Here is a 12,648-nt window from a genome sequence, read left to right as displayed (position 1 = left end):
CACAGGATCAGAGTGTGACTCAGACACGGGATCAGTGTGTGACTCAGACACAGGATCAGTGTGTGACTGAGACACGGGGTCAGAGTGTGACTGAGACACGGGGTCAGAGTGTGACTGAGACACGGGGTCAGAGTGTGACTGAGACATGGGATCAGTGTGTGACTGAGACACGGGATCAGTGTGTGACTGAGACACGGGATCAGAGTGTGACTGAGACACGGGGTCAGAGTGTGACTGAGACACGGGGTCAGAGTGTGACTGAGACACGGGGTCAGAGTGTGACTGAGACACGGGATCAGTGTGTGACTGAGACACGGGATCAGAGTGTAACTGAGACACGGGATCCGAGTGTGACTGAGACACGGGGTCACAGTGTGTCTGTGACTCGGGATCAGAGTGAAACTGAGATACGGGGTCAGAGTGTGACTGAGAGACGGGATCAGAGTGTGACTGAGACACGGGATCAGAGTGTGACTGAGACACGGGGTCAGAGTGTGACTGAGACACGGGATCAGATTGTGACTGAGACACAGGATCAGTGTGTGACTGAGACACGGGATCAGTGTGTGACTGAGACACGCGATCAGAGTGTAACTGAGACACGGGGTCAGAGTGTGACTGAGACACGGGATCAGAGTGTGACTGAGACACGGAATCAGAGTTTGACTGAGACACGGGATCAGAGTGTGACTGAGAAACGGTGTCAGAGTGTGACTGAGACACGGGATCAGAGTGTGACTGAGAAACGGTGTCAGAGTGTGACTGAGACACAGGGTCAGAGTGTGACTGAGAAAGGGGATGAGAGTGTGACTGAGACAGGGGGTCAGTGTGTGACTGAGACACGGGATCAGTGTGTGACTGATACACGGGGTCAGAGTGTGACTGAGACACGGGGTCAGAATGTGATTGGGACACGGGATCAGAATGTGACAGACACACTGGATCAGAGTGTGACTGAGACATGGGATCAGTGTGTGACTGAGACACGGGATCAGTGTGTGACTGAGACACGGGATCAGTGTGTTACTGAGACACGGGATCAGAGTGTGAGTGAGACACGGGATCAGAGTGTGACTGAGACACGCGCTCTGTGTGTGACTGAGACACAGGATCAAAGTGTGACTGAGACACGGGATCAGTGTGTGACTGAGACACAGGATCAGTGTGTGACGGAGACACGGGATCAGTTTGTGACTGCGACACGGGATCAGAGTGTGACGGAGACATGGGATCAGTGTGTGACTGAGACACGGGATCAGTGTGTGACTGAGACACGGGATCAGAGTGTGAATGAGACACGGAATCTGAGTGTGACTGAGACACGGGATCAGAGTGTGACTGAGACACGGGATCAGAGTGTGACTCTGACACGGGATCTGAGTGTGACTGAGACACGGGATCAGAGTATGACTCAGACACGGGATCTGAGTGTGACTGAGACACGGGGTCAGAGTGTGACTGAGACACGGGGTCAGAGTGTGACTGAGACACGGGATCAGTGTGTGACTGAGACACGGGATCAGGGTGTAACTGAGACACGGGATCAGAGTGTGACTGAGACACGGGGTGGGAGGGTGACTGTGACTCGGGATCAGAGTGAAACTGGGATACGGGGTCAGAGTGTGACTAAGACACGGGATCAGAGTGTGACTGAGACACGGGGTCAGAGTGTAACTGGGACACGGGGTCAGAGTGTAACTGGGACACGGGGTCAGAGTGTGACTGAGACACGGGATCAGTGTGTGACTGTGAAACGGGGTCAGTGTGTGACTGAGACACGGGGTCAGAGTGTTACTGAGACACGGAATCAGTGTGTGATTGAGACACAGGGTCAGGGTGTGACTGAGAAACGGGATCAGTGTGTGACTGAGACACGGGATCAGTGTGTGGCTGAGACACGGGGTCAGAGTGTGACTGAGACACGGGGTCAGAGTGTGACTGAGACACGGGGTCAGAGTGTGACTGAGACACGGGATCAGTGTGTGACTGAGACACGGGATCAGGGTGTAACTGAGGCACGGGATCAGTGTGTGGCTGAGACACGGGGTCAGAGTGTGACTGAGACACGGGATCAGTGTGTGACTGAGACACGGGATCAGGGTGTAACTGAGGCACGGGATCAGTGTGTGACTGAGACACGGGATCAGGGTGTAACTGAGGCACGGGATCAGTGTGTGACTGAGACACGGGATCAGAGTGTGAATGAGACACGGAATCTGAGTGTGACTGAGACACGGGATCAGAGTGTGACTGAGACACGGGATCAGAGTGTGACTGAGACACGGGATCAGTGTGTGACTGAGACAGGGGGTCAGTGTGTGACTGAGACACGGGATCAGAGTGTGACTGAGGCACGGGATCAGTGTGTGACTGAGACACGGGATCAGAGTGTGAATGAGACACGGAATCTGAGTGTGACTGAGACACGGGATCAGTGTGTGACTGAGACACAGGATCAGAGTGTGACTGAGACACGGGATCAGTGTGTGACTGAGACACAGGATAAGAGTGTGACTGAGTCACGGAATCTGAGTGTGACTGAGACACGGGATCAGAGTGTGACTGAGACACGGGATCAGTGTGTGACTGAGACACAGGATAAGAGTGTGACTGAGTCACGGAATCTGAGTGTGACTGAGACACAGGATCAGAGTGTGAATGAGACACGGAATCTGAGTGTGACTGAGACATGGGATCAGTGTGTGACTGAGACACAGGATCAGAGTGTGACTCAGACACGGGATCTGAGTGTGACTGAGACACGGGATCAGTGTGTGACTGAGACACAGGATCAGAGTGTGACTCAGACACGGGATCAGTGTGTGACTCAGACACGGGATCAGTGTGTGACTGAGACACGGGATCAGAGTGTGAATGAGACACGGAATCTGAGTGTGACTGAGACATGGGATCAGTGTGTGACTGAGACACAGGATCAGAGTGTGACTCAGACACGGGATCTGAGTGTGACTGAGACACGGGATCAGTGTGTGACTGAGACACAGGATCAGAGTGTGACTCAGACACGGGATCAGTGTGTGACTCAGACACGGGATCAGTGTGTGACTGAGACACGGGATCAGAGTGTGACTGAGACACGGGATCAGTGTGTGACTGAGACACAGGATCAGTGTGTGACGGAGACACGGGATCAGAGTGTGACGGAGACATGGGATCAGTGTGTGACTGAGACACGGGATCAGTGTGTGACTGAGACACGGGATCAGTGTGTGACTGAGACACGGGATCAGAGTGTGAATGAGACACGGAATCTGAGTGTGACTGAGACACGGGATCAGAGTGTGACTCTGACACGGGATCTGAGTGTGACTGAGACACGGGATCAGAGTATGACTCAGACACGGGATCTGAGTGTGACTGAGACACGGGGTCAGAGTATGACTGAGACACGGGGTCAGAGTGTGACTGAGACACGGGATCAGTGTGTGACTGAGACACGGGATCAGGGTGTAACTGAGACACGGGATCAGAGTGTGACTGAGACACGGGGTGGGAGGGTGACTGTGGCTCGGGATCAGAGTGAAACTGAGATACGGGGTCAGAGTGTGACTAAGACACGGGATCAGAGTGTGACTGAGACACGGGATCAGAGTGTGACTGAGACACGGGATCAGAGTGTGAATGAGACACGGAATCTGAGTGTGACTGAGACACGGGATCAGAGTGTGACTCTGACACGGGATCTGAGTGTGACTGAGACACGGGATCAGAGTATGACTCAGACACGGGATCTGAGTGTGACTGAGACACGGGGTCAGAGTATGACTGAGACACGGGGTCAGAGTGTGACTGAGACACGGGATCAGTGTGTGACTGAGACACGGGATCAGGGTGTAACTGAGACACGGGATCAGAGTGTGACTGAGACACGGGGTGGGAGGGTGACTGTGACTCGGGATCAGAGTGAAACTGAGATACGGGGTCAGAGTGTGACTAAGACACGGGATCAGAGTGTGACTGAGACACGGGGTCAGAGTGTGACTGAGACACGGGGTCAGAGTGTGACTGAGACACGGGATCAGTGTGTGACTGAGACACGCGATCAGAGTGTGACTGAGACATGCGATCAGAGTGTCACTGGGACACGGGGTCAGAGTGTGACTGAGACACGGGATCAGTGTGTGACTGTGAAACGGGGTCAGTGTGTGACTGAGACACGGGGTCAGAGTGTTACTGAGACACGGGATCAGAGTGTGACTGAGACACGGGATCAGTGTGTGACTGAGACAGGGGGTCAGTGTGTGACTGAGACACGGGATCAGTGTGTGACTGAGACACGGGATCAGAGTGTGACTGAGACACGGGATCAGTGTGTGACTGAGACATAGGATCAGTATGTGACTGAGACACGGGGTCAGAGTGTAACTGAGACATGGGATCAGTGCGTGACTGAGGCACGGGATCAGTGTGTGACTGAGACATGGGATCAGAGTGTCACTGGGACACGGGGTCAGAGTGTGACTGAGACACGGGATCAGTGTGTGACTGAGACACGGGATCAGTGTGTGACTGAGACACGGGATCAGAGTATGACTGAGACACGGGATCAGAGTGTGACTGAGACATGCGATCAGAGTGTCACTGGGACACGGGGTCAGAGTGTGACTGAGACACGGGATCAGTGTGTGACTGAGACACGGGATCAGTGTGTGACTGAGACACGGGATCAGAGTATGACTGAGACACGGGATCAGAGTGTGACTGAGACACGGGGTCAGAGTGTGACTGAGACACGGGGTCAGAGTGTAACTGAGACATGGGATCAGTGCGTGACTGAGGCACGGGATCAGTGTGTGACTGAGACATGGGATCAGAGTGTGACTGACACACAGGATCAGTGTGTGACTGAGACACGGGATCAGTGTGTGACTGAGACGCAGGATCAGTGTTTGACTGAGACATGGGATCAGAGTGTGACTGAGACACGGTATCAGAGTTTGACTGAGACACTGGATCAGAGTGTGACTGAGACACGGGATCAGAGTGTGACTGAGACACGGGGTCAGAGTGTGACTGAGACACGGGATCAGCGTGTGACTGAGACACGGGATCAGAGTGTAACTGAGACACGGGGTCAGAGTGTGACTGAGACACGGGTTCAGTGTGTGAATGAGACACGTGGTCAGAGTGTGCCTGAGACACGTGATCAGTGTGTGACTGAGACACGGGATAAGTGTGTGACTGAGACACGGGATCAGTGTGTTGCTGAGACACGAGATCAGAGTGTGAGTGAGACACGGGATCAGAGTGTCACTGAGACACGGGATCAGTGTGTGACTGAGACACAGGATCAGTGTGTGACGGAGACACGGGATCAGTGTGTGACTGAGACACGGGATCAGAGTGTGACTGAGACACGGGATCAGAGTGTGACTAAGACACGGAATCTGAGTGTGACTGAGACACGGGATCTGAGTGTGACTGAGACACGGGATCAGAGTGTGACTCAGACACGGGATCTGAGTGTGACTGAGACACGGAATCTGAGTGTGACTGAGACACAGGATCAGAGTGTGACTCTGACACGGGATCAGTGTGTGACTGAGGCACAGGATCAGAGTGTGACTCAGACACGCGATCTGAGTGTGACTGAGACACGGGATCAGAGTGTGACTGAGACATGGGATCAGTGTGTGACTGAGACACGGGATCAGGGTGTAACTGAGACACGGGATCAGAGTGTGACTGAGACACGGGGTGGGAGTGTGACTGTGACTCGGGATCAGAGTGAAACTGAGATACGGGGTCAGAGTGTGACTGAGACACGGGATCAGAGTGTGACTGAGACACGGGGTCAGAGTGTGACTGAGACACGGGGTCAGAGTGTGACTGAGACACGGGATCAGTGTGTGACTGAGACACGCAATCAGAGTGTAACTGGGACACGGGGTCAGTGTGTGACTGAGACACGGGATCAGTGTGTGACTGTGAAACGGGGTCAGTGTGTGACTGAGACACGGGGTCAGAGTGAAACTGAGATACGGGGTCAGAGTGTGACTGAGACACGGGGTCAGAGTGTGACTGAGACACGGGATCAGCGTGTGACTGAGACACGGGATCAGAGTGTAACTGAGACACGGGGTCAGTGTGTGACTGAGACACGGGTTCAGTGTGTGAATGAGACACGTGGTCAGAGTGTGCCTGAGACACGTGATCAGTGTGTGACTGAGACACGGGATCAGTGTGTTACTGAGACACGAGATCAGAGTGTGAGTGAGACACGGGATCAGAGTGTCACTGAGACACGGGATCAGTGTGTGACTGAGACACAGGATCAGTGTGTGACGGAGACACGGGATCAGTGTGTGACTGAGACACGGGATCAGAGTGTGACTAAGACACGGAATCTGAGTGTGACTGAGACACGGGATCTGAGTGTGACTGAGACACGGGATCAGAGTGTGACTCAGACACGGGATCTGAGTGTGACTGAGACACGGAATCTGAGTGTGACTGAGACACAGGATCAGAGTGTGACTCTGACACGGGATCAGTGTGTGACTGAGGCACAGGATCAGAGTGTGACTCAGACACGCGATCTGAGTGTGACTGAGACACGGGATCAGAGTGTGACTGAGACATGGGATCAGAGTGTGACTGAGACACGGTATCAGAGTTTGACTGAGACACTGGATCAGAGTGTGACTGAGACACGGGATCAGAGTGTGACTGAGACACGGGGTCAGAGTGTGACTGAGACACGGGATCAGCGTGTGACTGAGACACGGGATCAGAGTGTAACTGAGACACGGGGTCAGAGTGTGACTGAGACACGGGTTCAGTGTGTGAATGAGACACGTGGTCAGAGTGTGCCTGAGACACGTGATCAGTGTGTGACTGAGACACGGGATAAGTGTGTGACTGAGACACGGGATCAGTGTGTTACTGAGACACGAGATCAGAGTGTGAGTGAGACACGGGATCAGAGTGTCACTGAGACACGGGATCAGTGTGTGACTGAGACACAGGATCAGTGTGTGACGGAGACACGGGATCAGTGTGTGACTGAGACACGGGATCAGAGTGTGACTGAGACACGGGATCAGAGTGTGACTAAGACACGGAATCTGAGTGTGACTGAGACACGGGATCTGAGTGTGACTGAGACACGGGATCAGAGTGTGACTCAGACACGGGATCTGAGTGTGACTGCGACACGGAATCTGAGTGTGACTGAGACACGGGATCAGAGTGTGACTCTGACACGGGATCAGTGTGTGACTGAGGCACAGGATCAGAGTGTGACTCAGACACGCGATCTGAGTGTGACTGAGACACGGGATCAGAGTGTGACTGAGACACAGGATCAGAGTGTGACTCAGACACGGGATCAGTGTGTGACTGAGACACGGGATCAGTGTGTGACTGAGACACGGGATCAGAGTGTGACTGAGACACGGGATCAGAGTGTGACTGAGACACGGGGTCAGAGTGTGACTGAGACAAGGGGTCAGAGTGTGACTGAGACACGGGGTCAGAGTGTGACTGAGACACGGGATCAGTGTGTGACTGAGACACGGGATCAGAGTGTAACTGAGACACGGGATCCGAGTGTGACTGAGACACGGGGTCAGAGTGTGTCTGTGACTCGGGATCAGAGTGAAACTGAGATACGGGGTCAGAGTGTGACTGAGACACGGGATCAGAGTGTGACTGAGACACGGGGTCAGAGTGTGACTGAGACACGGGGTCAGAGTGTGACTGAGACACGGGATCAGTGTGTGACTGAGACACGCGATCAGAGTGTAACTGAGACACGGGGTCAGAGTGTGACTGAGACACGGGATCAGAGTGTGACTGAGACACGGAATCAGAGTTTGACTGAGACACGGGATCAGAGTGTGACTGAGAAACGGTGTCAGAGTGTGACTGAGACACGGGATCAGAGTGTGACTGAGAAACGGTGTCAGAGTGTGACTGAGACACAGGGTCAGAGTGTGACTGAGAAAGGGGATGAGAGTGTGACTGAGACAGGGGGTCAGTGTGTGACTGAGACACGGGATCAGTGTGTGACTGATACACGGGGTCAGAGTGTGACTGAGACACGGGGTCAGAATGTGACTGGGACACGGGATCAGAATGTGACAGACACACTGGATCAGAGTGTGACTGAGACACGGGATCAGTGTGTGACTGAGACACGGGATCAGTGTGTGACTGGGACACGGGATCAGTGTGTTACTGAGACACGGGATCAGAGTGTGAGTGAGACACGGGATCAGAGTGTGACTGAGATACGGGCTCTGTGTGTGACTGAGACACAGGATCAAAGTGTGACTGAGACACGGGATCAGTGTGTGACTGAGACACAGGATCAGTGTGTGACGGAGACACGGGATCAGTTTGTGACTGCGACACGGGATCAGAGTGTGACGGAGACATGGGATCAGTGTGTGACTGAGACACGGGATCAGTGTGTGACTGAGACACGGGATCAGAGTGTGAATGAGACACGGAATCTGAGTGTGACTGAGACACGGGATCAGAGTGTGACTGAGACACGGGATCTGAGTGTGACTGAGACACGGGATCAGAGTATGACTCAGACACGGGATCTGAGTGTGACTGAGGCACGGAATCTGAGTTTGACTGAGACACAGGATCAGAGTGTGACTCAGACACGGGATCAGAGTGTGACTGAGACACGGGATCAGAGTGTGACTGAGACACAGGATCAGAGTGTGACTCAGACACGGGATCAGTGTGTGACTGAGACACAGGATCAGTGTGTGACTGAGACACGGGATCAGAGTGTGACTGAGACACGGGATCAGAGTGTGACTGAGACACGGGGTCAGAGTGTGACTGAGACACGGGGTCAGAGTGTGACTGAGACACGGGGTCAGAGTGTGACTGAGACACGGGGTCAGAGTGTGACTGAGACACGGGATCAGTGTGTGACTGAGACACGGGATCAGGGTGTAACTGAGACACGGGATCAGAGTGTGACTGAGACACGGGGTGGGAGTGTGACTGTGACTCGGGATCAGAGTGAAACTGAGATACGGGGTCAGAGTGTGACTGAGACACGGGATCAGAGTGTGACTGAGACACGGGGTCAGAGTGTGACTGAGACACGGGGTCAGAGTGTGACTGAGACACGGGATCAGTGTGTGACTGAGACACGCAATCAGAGTGTAACTGGGACACGGGGTCAGTGTGTGACTGAGACACGGGATCAGTGTGTGACTGTGAAACGGGGTCAGTGTGTGACTGAGACACGGGGTCAGAGTGAAACTGAGATACGGGGTCAGAGTGTGACTGAGACACGGGGTCAGAGTGTGACTGAGACACGGGATCAGCGTGTGACTGAGACACGGGATCAGAGTGTAACTGAGACACGGGGTCAGAGTGTGACTGAGACACGGGTTCAGTGTGTGAATGAGACACGTGGTCAGAGTGTGCCTGAGACACGTGATCAGTGTGTGACTGAGACACGGGATAAGTGTGTGACTGAGACACGGGATCAGTGTGTTACTGAGACACGAGATCAGAGTGTGAGTGAGACACGGGATCAGAGTGTCACTGAGACACGGGATCAGTGTGTGACTGAGACACAGGATCAGTGTGTGACGGAGACACGGGATCAGTGTGTGACTGAGACACGGGATCAGAGTGTGACTGAGACACGGGGTCAGAGTGTGACTAAGACACGGAATCTGAGTGTGACTGAGACACGGGATCTGAGTGTGACTGAGACACGGGATCAGAGTGTGACTCAGACACGGGATCTGAGTGTGACTGAGACACGGAATCTGAGTGTGACTGAGACACAGGATCAGAGTGTGACTCTGACACGGGATCAGTGTGTGACTGAGGCACAGGATCAGAGTGTGACTGAGACACGGGATCAGAGTGTGACTGAGACACAGGATCAGAGTGTGACTCAGACACGGGATCAGTGTGTGACTGAGACACGGGATCAGTGTGTGACTGAGACACGGGATCAGAGTGTGACTGAGACACGGGATCAGAGTGTGACTGAGACACGGGGTCAGAGTGTGACTGAGACAAGGGGTCAGAGTGTGACTGAGACACGGGGTCAGAGTGTGACTGAGACACGGGATCAGTGTGTGACTGAGACACGGGATCAGAGTGTAACTGAGACACGGGATCCGAGTGTGACTGAGACACGGGGTCAGAGTGTGTCTGTGACTCGGGATCAGAGTGAAACTGAGACACGGGATCAGAGTGTGACTGAGACACGGGGTCAGAGTGTGACTGAGACACGGGATCAGCGTGTGACTGAGACACGGGATCAGAGTGTAACTGAGACACGGGGTCAGAGTGTGACTGAGACACGGGTTCAGTGTGTGAATGAGACACGTGGTCAGAGTGTGCCTGAGACACGTGATCAGTGTGTGACTGAGACACGGGATAAGTGTGTGACTGAGACACGGGATCAGTGTGTTACTGAGACACGAGATCAGAGTGTGAGTGAGACACGGGATCAGAGTGTCACTGAGACACGGGATCAGTGTGTGACTGAGACACAGGATCAGTGTGTGACGGAGACACGGGATCAGTGTGTGACTGAGACACGGGATCAGAGTGTGACTGAGACACGGGATCAGAGTGTGACTAAGACACGGAATCTGAGTGTGACTGAGACACGGGATCTGAGTGTGACTGAGACACGGGATCAGAGTGTGACTCAGACACGGGATCAGTGTGTGACTGAGGCACAGGATCAGAGTGTGACTCAGACACGCGATCTGAGTGTGACTGAGACACGGGATCAGAGTGTGACTGAGACACAGGATCAGAGTGTGACTCAGACACGGGATCAGTGTGTGACTGAGACACGGGATCAGTGTGTGACTGAGACACGGGATCAGAGTGTGACTGAGACACGGGATCAGAGTGTGACTGAGACACGGGGTCAGAGTGTGACTGAGACAAGGGGTCAGAGTGTGACTGAGACACGGGGTCAGAGTGTGACTGAGACACGGGATCAGTGTGTGACTGAGACACGGGATCAGAGTGTAACTGAGACACGGGATCCGAGTGTGACTGAGACACGGGGTCAGAGTGTGTCTGTGACTCGGGATCAGAGTGAAACTGAGATACGGGGTCAGAGTGTGACTGAGACACGGGATCAGAGTGTGACTGAGACACGGGGTCAGAGTGTGACTGAGACACGGGGTCAGAGTGTGACTGAGACACGGGATCAGTGTGTGACTGAGACACGCGATCAGAGTGTAACTGAGACACGGGGTCAGAGTGTGACTGAGACACGGGATCAGAGTGTGACTGAGACACGGAATCAGAGTTTGACTGAGACACGGGATCAGAGTGTGACTGAGAAACGGTGTCAGAGTGTGACTGAGACACGGGATCAGAGTGTGACTGAGAAACGGTGTCAGAGTGTGACTGAGACACAGGGTCAGAGTGTGACTGAGAAAGGGGATGAGAGTGTGACTGAGACAGGGGGTCAGTGTGTGACTGAGACACGGGATCAGTGTGTGACTGATACACGGGGTCAGAGTGTGACTGAGACACGGGGTCAGAATGTGACTGGGACACGGGATCAGAATGTGACAGACACACTGGATCAGAGTGTGACTGAGACACGGGATCAGTGTGTGACTGAGACACGGGATCAGTGTGTGACTGGGACACGGGATCAGTGTGTTACTGAGACACGGGATCAGAGTGTGAGTGAGACACGGGATCAGAGTGTGACTGAGATACGGGCTCTGTGTGTGACTGAGACACAGGATCAAAGTGTGACTGAGACACGGGATCAGTGTGTGACTGAGACACAGGATCAGTGTGTGACGGAGACACGGGATCAGTTTGTGACTGCGACACGGGATCAGAGTGTGACGGAGACATGGGATCAGTGTGTGACTGAGACACGGGATCAGTGTGTGACTGAGACACGGGATCAGAGTGTGAATGAGACACGGAATCTGAGTGTGACTGAGACACGGGATCAGAGTGTGACTGAGACACGGGATCTGAGTGTGACTGAGACACGGGATCAGAGTATGACTCAGACACGGGATCTGAGTGTGACTGAGGCACAGAATCTGAGTTTGACTGAGACACAGGATCAGAGTGTGACTCAGACACGGGATCAGAGTGTGACTGAGACACGGGATCAGAGTGTGACTGAGACACAGGATCAGAGTGTGACTCAGACACGGGATCAGTGTGTGACTGAGACACAGGATCAGTGTGTGACTGAGACACGGGATCAGAGTGTGACTGAGACACGGGATCAGAGTGTGACTGAGACACGGGGTCAGAGTGTGACTGAGACACGGGGTCAGAGTGTGACTGAGACACGGGGTCAGAGTGTGACTGAGACACGGGGTCAGAGTGTGACTGAGACACGGGATCAGTGTGTGACTGAGACACGGGATCAGGGTGTAACTGAGACACGGGATCAGAGTGTGACTGAGACACGGGGTGGGAGTGTGACTGTGACTCGGGATCAGAGTGAAACTGAGATACGGGGTCAGAGTGTGACTGAGACACGGGATCAGAGTGTGACTGAGACACGGGGTCAGAGTGTGACTGAGACACGGGGTCAGAGTGTGACTGAGACACGGGATCAGTGTGTGACTGAGACACGCAATCAGAGTGTAACTGGGACACGGGGTCAGTGTGTGACTGAGA

Source organism: Chiloscyllium plagiosum, unplaced genomic scaffold (assembly GCF_037043375.1).
Source record: "Chiloscyllium plagiosum isolate Xiang-an unplaced genomic scaffold, Cpla_swu_hap1 HiC_scaffold_31, whole genome shotgun sequence".
Classification (NCBI taxonomy): Eukaryota; Metazoa; Chordata; class Chondrichthyes; order Orectolobiformes; family Hemiscylliidae; genus Chiloscyllium; species Chiloscyllium plagiosum.
The sequence above is the reverse complement of the archived record's forward strand: the minus strand, read 5'-3'. Positions refer to the sequence as shown.